This window comes from Hyperolius riggenbachi, chromosome 8, assembly GCF_040937935.1.
Source record: "Hyperolius riggenbachi isolate aHypRig1 chromosome 8, aHypRig1.pri, whole genome shotgun sequence".
Taxonomy (NCBI): Eukaryota; Metazoa; Chordata; class Amphibia; order Anura; family Hyperoliidae; genus Hyperolius; species Hyperolius riggenbachi.
Window position 1 is genome coordinate 18,133,763 of NC_090653.1, and position 17,071 is coordinate 18,150,833.

The 17,071-nt window shown below is 47.1% G+C and overlaps 1 protein-coding gene across 21 annotated transcripts in view; it reads left to right on the forward strand.

Annotated features, from left to right (window-relative positions):
- The first annotated feature begins 8,581 nt into the window (after positions 1–8,581).
- The window catches only part of POF1B (POF1B actin binding protein), a 176,527-nt gene continuing 168,037 nt past the window's right edge, over positions 8,582–17,071 (forward strand). For all 21 annotated transcript variants that reach the window (XM_068250017.1, XM_068250039.1, XM_068250019.1 and 18 more), the window contains exon 1: positions 8,582–8,642. The gene's annotated coding sequence lies outside the window, so the exon portion shown is untranslated. The remainder of the gene's footprint in view (positions 8,643–17,071) is intronic.

Sequence of the window (17,071 nt, forward strand, 5' to 3'; positions counted from 1 at the left end):
ACTACGGTTGGAAACTCTACAAGACCTGCAATAGCACTTACGTCTATAGCAAAGGCATTACGGGCTTGGTCCGCAAACATTGAAGAAGCAATTCGCGCAGATGCAGATAAGGAAGCCATATTATCGGCATTGGATGATTTTAATCTAGCGGCAGAATTTATTGGTGAAGCAGCGGTCGATATGATCAGATGTTCAGCCAGAACAATGGCGTTCTCGGTAATTGCAAAGAGAGCACTGTGGCTTAAGACGTGGTCGGCCGACCAGGCATCCAAGATAGAATGGTGTAAAATTCCTTATGATGGGACTAACCTATTTGGCAACGAGATGGACGTAGCCATAAAAAGAGTAACGGGCGGACGGTCAGGCCTAATTCCTCAGGACAGAAGACCGGCAAAGCCCAACTTTCAGCAAACAAATCGACCTCTACAATCAAGATTCAGAACAGCCAGATCTTATAGACCAGGGAAAGAATTTAAAAGGAACTGGCAAAGCTCCCAAGGAAACTTACAGAGGCTAACGAGAAAGAAAACTTCCAACCCTTCCAGTAGCCAGCCGAAGCCCTTTTGACACGCACCACATCCAGGATTGGCAAGTAGGAGGGAGACTCCAAAGATACGGCCAAGTCTGGATGGAAAACATACAAAATCGATGGATAAACAAAACAGTTACACAGGGCCATCGGTGGAGTTTCAGCAGGAAGCCACCAAGAAACCATTTTGTTCCAACAAAGATCCCCAGCTCTCACGAAAAAAGGAGAATATTGCAGGATTATGTACAGACCCTAATACAGAAACAGGCAATTATGCCGGTTCCACCGGAAGACAGAGGGAAAGGAATCTATTCCCCATTGTTTTTTGTTCTGAAAAAAACTGGAGACTGGAGGCCAGTGCTGGACTTAAGACTGCTCAATCAACATATAAGACTGAAAAAGTTCAAGATGGAAACCTTAAGATCAATCATACAATCAACAAGGGAATTCGATTGGATGCTTTCTGTGGACCTCGAGGACGCCTATTTGCATATTCCAATACACTCGAGGTCCCAGAAGTATCTGAGATTCGCCATAGAGGATTCCCACTTTCAGTTCTCATGCCTCCCATTCGGCATTTGTACAGCGCCGAGAACCTTTACAAAGATTCTACTTGCAGTGGTAGCGCTACTACGTCTCAGGGGTCTCCGATTGTTCCACTACCTGGACGACCTTCTGCTTTTAGCATCAGAGGAGGAGACCTTGATCCAACAGAGGGAAACACTAATCGAAACCTTAACCTATTTCGGGTGGAAGATAAATTATGGCAAGAGTCATCTGATTCCGACACAGACGATGATATACTTAGGAGCTCTTTTCAAAACCTCCCAAAATTCTATCAGCCTTCCTCCGGAGAAGATGGAGATAATAATATTTACAGTACAGCAGGTGATATCAAAGAACACTATGAGGGCGCGCCAGTGCCTAAGTCTGATAGGCACTCTTTCTTCCACCATTCAAATGATACGCTGGGCACACTGGCACATAAGAGCATTCCAGTGGGACTTCCTACACCAGTGGGACAGGAAAAATTCCAATCAGATAATCCAAATCACATCCCGCATGAAGAACAGCCTTCAATGGTGGACGGACATACACAATCTCTCCAGGCACCAGTTGATACAACCAGCACAAACGATCACAATCACAACAGATGCCAGCCAGAAGGGTTGGGGAGCACATTGTGGCCCCCTTACAGCACAGGGTCAGTGGAACATGCTCCAGACACAAACTCAATCCAACATCCTCGAATTGAGAGCAATTTATCAGGCACTACTCAGCTTCAAGGATATAATCAAGGGGAAATCAGTAAAGTTACAGGTGGACAACAAAGTGGCAGTCTCCTATATAAGGAAACAGGGAGGAACAAGGAGCATAACACTGCTGCAGGAGACGGCAGCTATCTTCCAATTTGCGGAGGAGAATCTCTGGGATCTGAACGCAGTATACATACCCGGCAAACAGAACATACTAGCGGATTATCTAAGCAGAAACCGTGTCGACAACAACGAGTGGAGCCTGTCACAAGAGACATTCAGGTGGATCTGCAACAAGCTGGGCACACCACAATTAGATCTAATGGCCACACCGCAGAACACGAAGTGCAACCTCTTCTTCTCGAGAATGTATTGTGCACAGGCAGTAGCAGTGGACGCATTATCAACCAAATGGGACTTCCAAGTGGCATATGTGTTCCCCCCTATACCCATAATATACCACCTGTTATCGAGACTGTACAAGGAGAAAGTAACACTAATTGCTGTGATACCGCTATGGCCGAATCGTACATGGTTCCCACTTTTGTGGGACATGAAGTTACAGTCTCCTCTACCTCTCCCATACAGCAAAGACATGCTGACACAGGGGAAGATCAGACATCCGAATCCCCAGAAACTGAATCTGGCGGCATGGATATTGAGGGGCAGAGGCTAATACAAGAAGGTTGTTCAGCGGAAGTAATAAGGACTATCCAGAATGCAAGGAAGCCTACAACTAATGCCACATACAAGAGAGTATGGAGCAGATTTGAAGAACTAGCGGACGAAATGCAATTTCAAGCATCAAAACCCCAAATCAGACATATCTTGGAATTCTTACAGAGAGGATTATCAAAAGACTTGGGATATCACACACTGAAAGTCCATATTTCAGCACTATCAGCCTTAACAGGTACACCATGGGCTACCCATGCTCTAGTAAAACAATTCCTAAGAGGAGTTTTGAGACTAAAACCCCCCAAAAAAGCCATCTTCCCAAAGTGGGATCTACCTCTAGTTTTAGAAGCCCTTACAAAGCAACCATTTTTTCCACTACAGGAAACCTCATTATGGCACTTAACGTTAAGAACGGTCTTTTTGGTTGCCATGGCATCTGCGAGACGAGTCTCCGAACTACAGGCCCTAGGTTGTAAGGAACCGTACTTCACACTATACCCGGACAGAGTGGTGCTAAGACCAATTCAACAATTCATACCTAAAGTAACTTCAACATATCACCTAAATCAGGACTGGACCTTGCCAACATTCACACAGGAGGACACTCAGGAGGTCCATCCGTTAGATGTAGGCCAAGCAATCAAGACTTACTTGGAAACTACGGCAAACTTTAGAGCAACGGATAGATTATGGGTCATACCAGGCGGCTATAGAAGAGGCCAACCGGCCTCAATAAGAACAATAGCCTCCTGGATCGTTAAGACAATACAGACTGCCTATAAAACTCTAGGCCTGGAACCACCACAACAAATTTCGGCACACTCGACAAGAAGCATGTCGACATCCTGGGCAGCCTTGAATAAGGTTCCAGCTGAAAAAGTTTGTCAGGCAGCAAACTGGTCATCCATTAATACATTTATAAAGCATTATAGAGTTGATTTGTCTAATCAATCTTCTTTATTATTTGGCAAAGCTGTTCTAGAAGCTCATGTTCTGTGAAACATTAATTAAATAATTTACTTTGCAGCATGAACTTGTGCCCTCCCTTCTTTCTTTCTAGTTAATTCCCAGGTGTGATGACATGGAAGCATAGGGAAAACGGAAAATTGTTACTTACCTACCGGTAATTTTCCTTTCCCGATGCTTACATGTCATCACACCGGTCCCTCCCTTCATGTGAGCTTCGGTGTCGAGGTTTACATAGACTGGGGGGGGCCGGGCTTACTCAAAATTTATACTAGGCAGGATCCTGTGGGGTAGAGGGGGCGGGACAACTACCCATGTGTGATGACATGTAAGCATCGGGAAAGGAAAATTACCGGTAGGTAAGTAACAATTTTCCGTTTTCTGAGCGTTTGCTGAGCAATTGTGATTGCTGAGTGCTTTCTAAAAAGCAGTCCCATTCAATTTCATTAAAATCGCGGTAAAAATCACATACAAATCGCAGCATATGCAATGTGCGCGATCGCTGTGACTTTTACGTGATTTTTACCGCGATTTTAATTAAAGTGAATGGGAGTGAATTTTAAAAAGCGTCCAGAAAGCGCTCAGCAATTACAAGCGCTCAGAAAAGTGCTTCTAGTGTGGATACAAAAACAAAAATTTGCTTTCCTAAAACAGAAAGAATTTGCGATAATTCAGGTTGGAGTGAGCTCGAGATGTCTCCCAGAGCACCACTGCTGAATATATGCAAATTAACCATTGTACCCTTAGAAGCTAAACACACCTCCAGAACCGCTGGAATGCAATGATGTGTCATCTTGTTAAATTAATTAATCTTGTTAATTTGCATATATTCAGCAGTGATGCACTGGGAGACATCTCGAGCTCACTCCAACCTGAATTATCGCAAATTCTTTCTGTTTTAGGAAAGCAAATTATTGTTTTTCTTAACATTTTAGTAAGGGGGCTTTTAGGACTATTGTAGTCCCTTACACACTCCAATGAGTTCTGGGTCACCATGAGCTTGCTGGTTAGTCTGTAGTGTGGATACAGCCTTAGGGAGTCTTGCCCAAGGACTCCTTACTGAATAGGGGCTGGCTTACTGAACAGGAAGAGCTGAGATTTGTACCCAGGTCACATGTGTCAGAGGCAGGGGCGGCGCTACACTGGGGCTTGCCGGGGCTGAAGCCCCAGCTGACAAACTGTAAGCCTCCCCCAAAGCCCCCCCAGAGCTGAGTGTACTTTAAAAAAAAAACCTTTCCCTCATGCTGCTGCTGCTTAAATGTTCTGCCCTCATCAGTGTCGTTGTTAAGCTCAATTTATTTGTAGCACGTGCCGGTATCAGCCCGACTGTGCCCCGAACGGGCATTTCCACTGTACAAAATAGTCCCGATCGCTGCATATTTACACTAGCTGACTCAAAGGCGTAAGGATATAGGATTTTGCAGCTGCAGGGCGGAAGGATACAGTTTCAGCTGACAGCGAGTGCGGGTGTTTGAAAAGCTAAAGCTGGCCACTAACGGTCCAATTTCTAGCGAAAAATCGTTCGAGCGATCAGAAATTCTGATCGGATTGGTTGTAAATAATCTCCATTGGTGGACACAATCGATTATGAACGAGTGAAAAAAATGTCGCCCGAATGAATTTTCGTCGAAGGAAAATTTGGATTTTCTTGGTGGTCGTGATAGATAGGATGCAAAGATTGGTTCGTTGATGGTGTAGTGAACGATTTTTCGTCCGATCAGAATTTCTGATCGCGCGAACGATTTTTCGCTAGAAATTGGACCGTTAGTGGCCAGCTTAAGACTAGGATATTGCTTTATTGTTACTACCATTTGTTAAGCTGGCCACTAATGGTCCAATTTCTAGCGAAAAATCGTTCGAGCGATCAGAAATTCTGATCGAATTGGTTGTAAATAATCTCCATTGGTGAACACAATCGATTATGAACGAGTGAAAAAAATGTCACCCGAGTGAATTTTCGTCGAACGAAAATTTGGATTTTCTTGGTGGTCGTGATAGATAGGAAGCAATGATTGGTTAGTTGATGGTGTAGTGAACGATTTTTCGTCCGATCAGAAATTCTGATCGCTCGAACGATTTTTTGCTAGAAATTGGACCGTTAGTGGCCAGCTTAAGAAGAATTGAAGAAGAGAGGAGGAGAAGCAGGAGGCTGGAGGAATGTCTGATGCTGCAGTAGTCAGAAATCAGCGGTGTCTGTGAGTGTTTCTCCCCCACGACTTCACTCACACCACCAGTGAACTAAAAGGCAGATCATGAATGTCTGATAACTGACACCACGGAGAGAAGCAGACATGGAGGGATTACTAGTGACTAGTGTGAGTCTATGACGTCTAGGGGAAAGCAGCAGCAGGATAGATACTGTGAAAGCAAGCAGGGATTCTGGGCATACATTAGGATAACAGATCACCAAGTAAATGTCTCTTAGCATGTTACTCTGCTGTGCAGGGAAGGGAGTCACACATCTTCACCATACACTGAAAATAATGCACTTTACCTGACTGCTTAATAGCTAACCTGTTGCCTATTATATGAATGATATGGTGCAAAATCAGGGTGCCTAATTGCTATATGGGAAACGTCTACTTATTAAGTGGTATGTGTCACTAATTGCTGTGTGCTCTGCTACCTTACTACTTCCTACTATCCATCTGCTACCTTTCTACTTCCTACTATCCTACTTCCTACTATCCATCTGCTACCTTACTACTGTGCAGAGGGTTATGCTGCCTAACTGCCATGCAGGGGTATAAATGGGGGATACATGCAGTCCTATTGCTATGTGATGGATGCCTAATTACTGTACTATGTGGGACATATGCAGCTGTATTACTATGTGGTAGATGTAGTGCCTAGCTGCTAAATGGGGGATTTGCTGCCTAAAAATTGCTATGTGTGAGATATTTTGGCTGTTATGTGGGAAGATTCTATAGGAGACTTCGGAGCTAATCTACTTTAGGGGACCCAGCAGGAAATCTAGCTAACGTGATTGGGTGGATGGCATGCTCTTGAACTTGTAGGTTTCAGATAGGTTGTAATAAACTACGCCCACGTTGTTCAGCCAATCACAATGCTCTGTGCGGTAAAGGGTGCTGTGATTGGAGAGTTGTTCCCTATGAGGTTTCCTGCTGGGTCTCCTAAAGTAGACTAGCTCTGAGACTTCTAGCCTTATTCTTTTTTATTATGGTGACATATAACCTGTCATTGCCATGCCCACAAACACCACAGCATGTCACACGGTTTCTTTTTATTGGTGCCCAGAAGTGCCCCGAATCTTTTGGGATGCTGGCAACGCACCTGCCCCTTATTCTCCCCTGTGGTGGTGCTGCTGCTGACGCTAACACACCTCAGATCGGCGGCGAGCAGTAGATAGGAATCAGCCAGACCAGCGCATAGCAGCCGCACGGTGGACTTTAAATGCTGGACGTGACCGATGATATCACTTCCTGCATTTGATTTCACCGCGTGGCTGCAATGCGCTGTTCTGGCTGACTCTTATATCCTGCTCGCCGCCAATCTGAGGTGTGTTAGCGTCAGCAGCAGCACCACCACAGGGGAGAATGAGGGTGGGGGGTATATTTAAGCAGAAATGCAACAGCAGTAGATGGCTTCTTCCTCCTCCACACCCCCCAGACGGACCCAGGACCATGGGAGCCACATACTTCTCTCGCTGCCACTCAAGTACCAGCTGCTCTGGGGTCCTGGGCTGAAGGATGGGGTCAGTGCTAGAGGGAGGAAGGAGATGTGCTGCTGGGGTTACAGAGGGACAGGTGTGTGATGTACTGGAGGGGACAGATGTGTGATGTACTGGAGGGGACAGGTGTGTGATGTGCTGGAGGGGACTGGGGTGTGATGTGCTGAGAGGGACAGTATTGGCATGTTCTGGAGAGGACAGGGGTGTGATTTTCTGGGAGTACAGGGGTTTTGTGCTGGAGGGGACATGGGTGTCATGTGCTTAGGATCTCCCCAGCTCACAATACCCCCTGTCCTCCCAGCATGACACCCCTGTCCCTCGATTTCCTCAGCATACATTTACTGGTGAAAAGCTGTCTCTTATGTGCATTTACTGGTGAAATGCTGTCTGGGGAAACGCTGTCCCTCCTTACATGCATTTACTGGTGAAAGGCTGTCTGTCATTACGTGCATTTACTGGTGAAATGCTGTCTGGGGAAACGCTGTCCCTCCTTACATGCATTTACTGGTGAAAGGCTGTCTGTCATTACGTGCATTTACTGGTGAAACGCTGTCTCTTATTACATGCATTTATTGGAAAAACCCTGTCTGTCATTACGTGCATTTACTGGTGAAATGCTGTCTGGGGAAACGCTGTCCCTCCTTACATGCATTTACTGGTGAAAGGCTGTCTGTCATTACGTGCATTTACTGGTGAAATGCTGTCTGGGGAAACGCTGTCCCTCCTTACATGCATTTACTGGTGAAAGGCTGTCTGTCATTACGTGCATTTACTGGTGAAACGCTGTCTCTTATTACATGCATTTATTGGAAAAACCCTGTCTGTCATTACGTGCATTTACTGGTGAAACGCTGTCTCTTATTACATGCATTTACTGGAAAAACCCTGTCTGTCATTACGTGCATTTGCTGGGGAAACGCTGTCTGTCATTATGTGCATTTACTTTATATTTTTTTTTATGCAAATACATTAGCTGGTACAAATACATTAGTTAGCCCCTCCCACATAATGTCATGACCACGCCCACATGGTCGCCGCGGCGCGCTTCGCGCGCCGCAAATTCCCCCCATGAGCCCCGCCTGCCAGCCATTGTGCCCCTCTTGAGCCCCCCCAAAAATCTGAAGCTGGAGCCGCCACTGGTCAGAGGCACTACCACTACACTATCCAGCCACTACAATCTGACACAATCTGACACAATCTGATACAATATGATACAATGTGACACAATATGATACAATCTGTTACACTGTATGTATGCAGTCGCCTCCCCTCCCCCTTGTCTGGCCACCTGAGCTTCTGTCTCAGGTAATATCACCTGCCTGTGATGTCAGGCAGTCTGTGTATTCTGTCCCGGCCAATCACAGGCCGGGAGTGCTGTGTGTGACAGTGCAGCCAGCCTATGGCAGCCCCTCCTGTGTGCCTGAGTCCCTCCCCCTCCCTTCTGCACACTGAGCTGGGGAAGTGGTGCTCACAGTCTGCAGAGGCAGCAACAGGAGCAGCAGAGGGTCTCTGTGTGCAGCAGGTAATCCCCCCTCCATGTGGGTCTGTCTGTCTGTCTGTGCTGGGGGGATCCCCCTCTATGTGGGGCTGTCTGCAGTGCTGGGGGTGCCCCTCTATGTGGGGCTGTCTGCAGTGCTGGGGGTCCCCCATCCATGTGAGGCTGTCTGCAGTGCTGGGGGGATCCCCCTCTATGTGAGTCTGTCTGCAGTGCTGGGGGGATCCCCCATCCATGTGAGGCTGTCTGCAGTGCTGGGGGTGCCCCTCTATGTGGGTCTGTGCATTGCTGGGGAGTCCCCCTCTATGTGGGTCTGTCTGCAGTGCTGGGGGTCCCCCTCTACGTGGGTCTGTCTGTGCTGTGCTGGGGGGTCCCCCCCCTCTATGTGAGTCTGTCTGCAGTGCTGGGGGGATCCCCCTCCATGTGGGTCTGTCTGTCTGTGCTGGGGGGATCCCCCTCTATGTGGGGCTGTCTGCAGTGCTGGGGGTGCCCCTCTATGTGGGTCTGTGCATTGCTGGGGAGTCCCCCTCTATGTGGGTCTGTCTGCAGTGCTGGGGGTCCCCCTCTACGTGGGTCTGTCTGTGCTGTGCTGGGGGGTCCCCCCCCCTCTATGTGAGTCTGTCTGCAGTGCTGGGGGTCCCCCTTCTATGTGAGTCTGTCTGCAGTGCTGGGGGTCCCCCCTCTGTGAGTCTGTCTGCAGTGCTGGGGGTGGTCCCCCTCTATGTGGGGCTGTGCAGTGCTGGGGGGGGGTCCCTCTATGTGTGGGAGGGGGGGGGGGTCTGGAACTGTCAGGGCAGAATTCTCTCCTGTGCTTCTGTTACTTGACACTGATAATCTCCCTGCGGCTGCTTCTCCATCAGCCCATCCCCAGCCTCCCTGCGCTGCTGCTGGAAAACTTTTCCCTCTGTTCATTATTCTGCTGAGAAAAAGTCACCAAACTTTCTCTCAAACGGTTTCCTCCTTAACTGACCCCACTACTGCTGTGTACCCCCTCTCCCATCCCCCAGGAATGCTGGGGGGCAGTTAGGACTCCCCGGGGGGGCTCATGTGGGGCCGGCGGACCCTTGAAGCCCCTCTTGTACAATGCTGAACCGATAAGAACGCTTTCCTGAACTGTATTTATTCTTATTGGACTGGTGAGAAGAGCTGACGGTATGAGGCTGGGGTCACACTTGTCTTTCCGTTTCCGCACACCATGTGCGCTTGTATTTATTTATTTATTGTATTTATAAAGCGCCAACATATTACGCAGCGCTGTACATTAGTTAATACAGAAAAACGTCAGTTATCGAAAAATCGAGCGCCATGACCTCCGCACACCCAATCAAGATCTTTCCAGCTTGTTTGATTTGATAGGTTTCGTACAGAAATTGGTCACAACAATCGGTTGGGTCGCCATGTTTTGGCAACCATCTCTGCCAGATTCCATCATTATAACTGCATTGGCTGGGCAGCACGGTGGCGCAGTGCTCAGCACTCTCGCCTTGCAGCGCTGGGTCCCCAGTTTGAATCCTAGCCTGGGCACAATCTGCATGGAGTTGGCATGTTCCCCTGTGTCTGTGTGGGTTTCCTCCAGGCACTCATGTTTCCTCCCACATTCCCAAAAACACACAGATAAGTTAATTGGCTTCCCACTAAATTGGCTCTAGACTATGATACATACACTACACAATATAAACATAGACTGTGAATATGGATTAGACTGTAAGCTCCTCTGAGGACAGTCAGTGACATAACTATGTACTCTGTAATGTGCTGCAGAAGATGTCAGTGCTATATAAATACAGAATAATCATATGGTAGGACATTAGACTATGACTATGGTAGGATAGACTGTGAGCTCCTCTGAGGACAGTCAGTGACATGACTATGTAGTATGTACAGTGCTGCAGAAGATGTCAGTGCTATATAAATACATAATAATAATATGGTAGGACATTAGACTATGACTATGGTAGGATTAGACTGTGTGCGCCTCTGAGGACAGTCAGTGACATGACTATGTACTCTGTAATGTGCTGCAGGAGATGTCAGTGCTATATAAATACATAATAATAATAATAATATGGTAGGACATTAGACAATGACTATGGTAGGATTAGAGTGTGAGCCCCTCTGAGGACAGTCAGTGACATGACTATGTACTCTGTAATGTGCTGCAGGAGAGGTCAGTGCTATATAAATACATAATAATAATAATAATAATAATAATATGGTAGGACATTAGACTATGATTATGGTAGGATTAGATTTGTGAGCCCCTCTGAGGACAGTCAGTGACATGACTATGTAGTATGTACAGCGCTGCAGAAGATATCGATGCTAAAATTAATCGTTCATGTATGGGCACCCTTAGGAAGGTCCTGTCATTAGCTTATTGGGTATATGTGCCTCTGTTACCTCATCCGGGATGGCCAATGGGATGGGAAGAATTTTGGCTTGCATGCAAATTTAATGCAAGCTTTGCACCGCTTGTAATTGGGCCCCCAAAAAATTGCACTTCCTGCTCACTCTGATTGGCCCAATTCTAAGCTGCCTAAAAATTTGCATTAAATTTGCATGCAAGACAAGATTCTTAGCACTCATTCTGCACATAGTATTGTATGTGGCAGGCTCATATATACAAAAGGTCACCTGACTAAAGCTGGGTGCACACCTACGACAAATGGCGAGCCAAACTCTGTACAGACACGTCGCTAGCCTGCAGGCTAACAGCACCTTCTGTTGCCATGGAGAGGGGAGGAGGCACGTCAGGGTCGCCATGGAAAGGACCATGCCCTGGGCTGAGCTAATCTGTCATGGTGGATCAACCGCTGGAGCATCATAGGGGTCATGAACTGCTATATACACACACTAGACCGGTCATAAATATGTACACAGGTTTAGGCATGGGGTATACCAGTGATCCCACAAACCTGGAACTCTGCTATTCAGCAATTAGGATTTGCCACATTCAGCTGGGTCATATCAGATTGTAGTGAGAGATGTGTGATTTTTTTTTTTTTAGCGCTTGTGCGACTGCAGTTGCAGCACCTGCAGCTAGAGGGCAGCCCGAATCATATCAGATCACTTTGTGGGCTGCTGAGAGATGTGTGTGAATCAGTTGCAGTATCCGCAGCCTGGATTATATCAGATCATAGTGAGAGCTGCAGAAATGTGTGTGAATTAAGAGCTTTGTTTTTAGTGGCAGGATCTGCAGTCAGTGGGCAGCCTGAGTCAGATCAGATCGAAGTGAGAGGAGGAGAAAGGTGTGTGAATGAATGGCTTAGTTGTTTGTAGTGGCAGCAGCTGCAGCTAGCGTTGTTTTTGTTGCTGGTTGTTAAACAAACAAGACTGCCTGAGTTCCCCCTGCACTGCAGCGTCCGCAACCAAATCCTCCTGCACTGCAGCATCCGCATCCCCCTGCACTGCAGCGTCCGCAACCAAATCCCCCTGCACTGCAGCGTCCGCAACCAAATCCCCCTGCACTGCAGCGTCCGCAACCAAATCCCCCTGCACTGCAGCGTCCGCAACCAAATCCCCCTGCACTGCAGCGTCCGCAACCAAATCCCCCTGCACTGCAGCGTCCGCAACCAAATCCCCCTGCACTGCAGCGTCCGCAACCACATCCCCCTGCACTGCGGCGTCCGCAACCACATCCCCCTGCACTGCGGCGTCCGCAACCACATCCCCCTGCACTGCGGCGTCCGCAACCACATCCCCCTGCACTGCGGCGTCCGCAACCACATCCCCCTGCACTGCGGCGTCCGCAACCACATCCCCCTGCACTGCGGCGTCCGCAACCACATCCCCCTGCACTGCGGCGTCCGCAACCAAATCCCACTGCACTGCAGCGTCCGCAACCAAATAGCTAATAATTTAGGGCTGGTTCACTCTAGGGCCTTTTTTCGAGCCCAGGCAATTTTCCAAAATCGCCCACGAAACGTTTGTGTAATGAATCTCTGAGAAGGTTCATATCGGCGCGTTTCGTGTATTATTTCTTAAAATCGTGACCCAAAATCACCCCAAAAAATGGTACAGGAACCTCTTTATGGAGCAAGCCCCCCACTATGTTATGATATAACCAAGGTCATGATTTTTTCTTTTAAACTAACTAATAGCAAACCATAAATCCAGGCCAGATTTGCTGCGTCACTTGATATACCCCCAGAGGCCAGGAAGATGTCTGCAGATAACATAATAAATCAACTGATTGCTAATAATCTGCCACTTTCACAGTCTGCACCATGTGACCTCCCTGCAGCCCCCAGTGCCTGAAACATGTCAGGCAGGCAGCACCATGTGACTTCCCTGCAGCCCCCAGTGCCTGAAACATGTCAGGCTGCACCATGTGACCTCCCTGCAGCCCCCCCTGTGCCTGAAATATGTCAGGCTGGCAGCACCATGTGACTTCCCTGCAGCCACCGGTGCCTGAAACATGTCAGGCTGGCAGCACCATGTGACCTCCCTGCAGCCCCCAGTGCCTGAAATATGTCAGGCTGGTAGCACCATGTGACCTCCCTGCAGCCCCCGGTGCCTGAAACATGTCAGGCTGGCAGCACCATGTGACCTCCCTGCAGCCCCCGGTGCCTGAAACATGTCAAGCTGGCTGCACCACGTGACCTCCCTGCAGCCCCCAGTGCCTGAAACATGTCAGGCAGGCAGCACCATGTGACCTCCCCGGTGCCTGAAACATGTCAGGCTGGCAGCATCATGTCACTGTCTTGTAGCGCTGCTGTCCCTGTACACAGAAGCGCCTGTTCATGTTGGTTTGAATGAAAACATGTTGACATTTATGGGCGTGTGTTACAGGCGCCTGCAGCAATGGCTTTTGCACGCAGTCTGAATTTTTTCTTTCTGGGATGTTTCCAACTGCATATAATAACGTTCATAGCTGTATATCTGTATGATGTATATACTACATAGGAGATCCTCTCATATCCTCCTTCCCATTCCTCTAATTTATCTATGTTATTCTTGCATTTCTTGCATGTTAAGTATAAGATTACTCACTATGTCAGTGTGTAGTATAAGAAACTAAAACGGGCCATGTGCTTACATTGTGTTGTGAAATATTTACCTTTTTCTCCTCACCCCCCCCTCCCCCCCCAAACCAATTTGTTGTGTTCTTGATGAAGGAGACATAGACTACGAAACACCATTATTAGCCTTTTGATTTATGTTGTTATGCGGTAGTTCTATCGGAGCCAGTCCCTCACAGAGAACAGTTCTCCCATCACAGCACCCGCTACAGCATGAAGCATTTTTGGTCGCATACTGTGGGTGGAGCTATTCTGCCACCTATCCGAAACCTGGCAGTGTGGAGAGGGTGCCGCCCACTCAGTCATGTTAGCGGAACTCCCTGTGAAGTTTCCTGCTGGGTCCCCTAAACCAGAGTAGTAGTTAAATTACATAAACTTGGCCATAAACCGTTTTAGTCATTATTTTATATATAATGAAACCATGTGGTTGTAGCATGGATGGCCACCTTTAGGCCTGGCACACACTACAGATTGCTGATCGCGGCCGCAATCGCTCAGCGTTTTTGCTTACGTTTTGTCACTTTTTATTGTAGCAGTGACTCTCGCTATTTTACAGTAATCTTATCGTTTAACATTGAATTGCAATCGCTAGCAAAACAGTGCAGGCAGAGCGATTGGGATTTGGCCTAATCTCAATTTCCAAACTGCATAACTTTGCATATTATTAGCATTAACTACTTATTTCTATCTGGACGACAAGTGTTCTCCAGATAGGAGCCGCGCTATTCTATCTGGACGCGTATTCATGTCCAGTGTTGCTGTGGCAAGTGTGTGCGCCTGAGCGTGTGCGTCGCTTGTTCGTGGCAGGATTTAAATGGCTGCGATTGGTGAAGGGGAATACATTTTCCCCGAGCCAATCAAAGTGTCTGAAATGAATTGACATGGCCCAATTTTAGGGGGCATGTTCATTCATAATAATAAAAGTATAAAGAATGTGTAAAAAGAAAAAAAAATCGAATGCTTCCTGGTAAAGTAAAAATGCAGGCAGGATACATTTTAATTTAAAATGAAGTTAATCCATTTCAAAGCCAGCCCCCGCCCTCCTGTTGCCTTAGGGCATACATGTCAAACTCCAGCCCGTGGGCCACATCTGGCCCTCAGAGCCATTAAATTTGGCCCTCAAGTGGTTTCCCCACTTAGCATTATGTTTGGCCCACTCTAGAACACCAGTGAAGCTATATTGGAGCTGAAGTCCTAGAATACCGGGAAAGCCATATGGGGGGAGGGAGGGGAAAGCACTAAACATTGGGGAACTGTATAGGGGAGGGAGGAGGGCCACCTGGGAACTTTATAAGGTGGGAAGGTGGCCAGTAAACATTGAGGTTGGCCTGCGATTAGGTCTCGGTGTACAATTTCGGCCCACTTTGTATTTGAGTTTGACACCCCTGCCTTAGGGATTTCGCTTTTTTAATATGTATGTCACGAAGTTATATTACTGGTTGTTTTAGCAAATAAAGGCTTATATTTATTGATCGGGTACAAAAAACGAGAAACAGAAAAAATACACCTTTATTTCCAAATCATATATTGTTGCCATACATTGTACTAGGAACATAATGTAAGTGTTGTGATTGCCAAGACTAGCGGGTAAATAAAATGGGTTTTTTTTTTTTTTTTTATAGTAGCATTGCTTATTTAAAACTATAGGGGTTGGAATTGCAGAAATAGTGAATTTTTTTCTTGCTTATCCCTATAAAATGCATAGAAATAAAGTAGTTGCTGAAAACAAATATCACCCACAAAAAGCCTAATTCGTGGCAACCCCCCCCCCCCCCCCCCAAGATAGGGAAAGAAAAGTAAACATCCGGCACTGCAGTAAACGTGTTGTGCTTTAATTCTATTCAGGCTGTATTCATATAAATGCATGCAACATACTTGTCAGTAAATGATTGTCAAACGATACAGTCCTACCGTGGGTGTATGGAAGCGGGTGCAGGGTGCATTACGGGCAGCCTAACGGCCGTTTCGCACGGCGGTGCTTCTTCTGAGGCTGTTCCTCTATGAACTCTACTCATATGTGCATACCCCCCAAGATAGGGCTGGTGCACACCAGAGTGGTTCTGAAGCGTTTTTTAAAATGCTTACAGGGGGAAAACCGCTTGGCTAATGAAAGTGAATGGGCTGTTGCGCACCAGAGCGGCTCGTATATTCCACAAACGCAAACTCGGGGGCTGCAGCATTTGTTAGATGTCTGATGCGTTTCTGCCTCAATGTTAAAGTACAGGAAAGTGGAAATCGGCTCTGAAAAGCGCTAGTTCGTCATCGTTTTTGTTACAGAAGCTGTTCAGTAACAGCTTTACTGTAACAAAATATGACATCTGCTACACAAAAATTCGCCAAAAAACACTAGGCATGTTTAGAAAACCTCCCTAAACATGCCTAGAATCGCTCTGAAATCTGCTTCAAAAACCTCTAGAGTTTTTTTGTGGATCTGCTGGAGGTTTTTGGTGTGCACTGACCCATATATTATTCAGGTGTGAGAAGCAGTGATAAAGTTATGGCCAAATGAATGAGAGGAGTGCTGGCAGGGGAAAATGGCTCTTGGCGGTAAGGGTAAAATGGCCTGTGGGCTGGATTGGTTAAAGTTTAATGAATGTATTAGCACCTAGTAGTATTCTAGGTATATTGGCTGTCCCCTAGTCTTCCGTGTCATTCTCTCCTTTTCCTGTAAAATCACTGGGGACTTTTTCCTGTGTCATTTCACACATATTTCTTTCCACACAATCTTGGCGCACACACTGCAGAAGCAGCAACCTGCCAGGACCTGACCACCTGCGTGTTGTGTCTGGTGACATCATCATCTCCCAAACCACATGTCAAAAAATAAGTATTATTAATGATTTCAGATAGAAGCATCTGTACGGCCTACAGCGTTGCATACAAACGTGGCTGCACTAGACAGGTGGTAAACAAGGGCGTAGCAATATGGGTTGCAGAGGTTGCGACCGCATCGGGGCCCTTGCGCCACAGGGGCCCCGAAGGGCCCTCCCTCAACTACAGTATTACCACTCTATTGGTCCTGTGCTTATAATAATCACTTCTATAGATACTTTGAATAGTGGTAATCATTAAAAAACTCCTCCCCATCCCCTTCTGGCACCTCTGACACTGTAGTTGCCATTGGCAGGGATTGCTATGTATAGAGTGCTTGGGGGTAATCAGTAACAAGCTGTTCCCCATCCCCTTCTGGCACCTCTGACACTGTAGTTGCCATTGGCAGGTTTTGGTGCGTTGTATCAATTGTTATGTATAGAGTGCTAGGGGGGCCCCATTGTAAAACTAGCATCGGGGCCCACAGCTCCTTAGCTACGCCACTGGTGGTAAATATAAAGTGTACATGATGCCGGTAGCTGATAATGTGGAAGAGAACAAGAAACAGCAGAGGACAGAGCTCTGGCCTTTACAGCATTACAGCCTGAAAATAATCAAATGCTG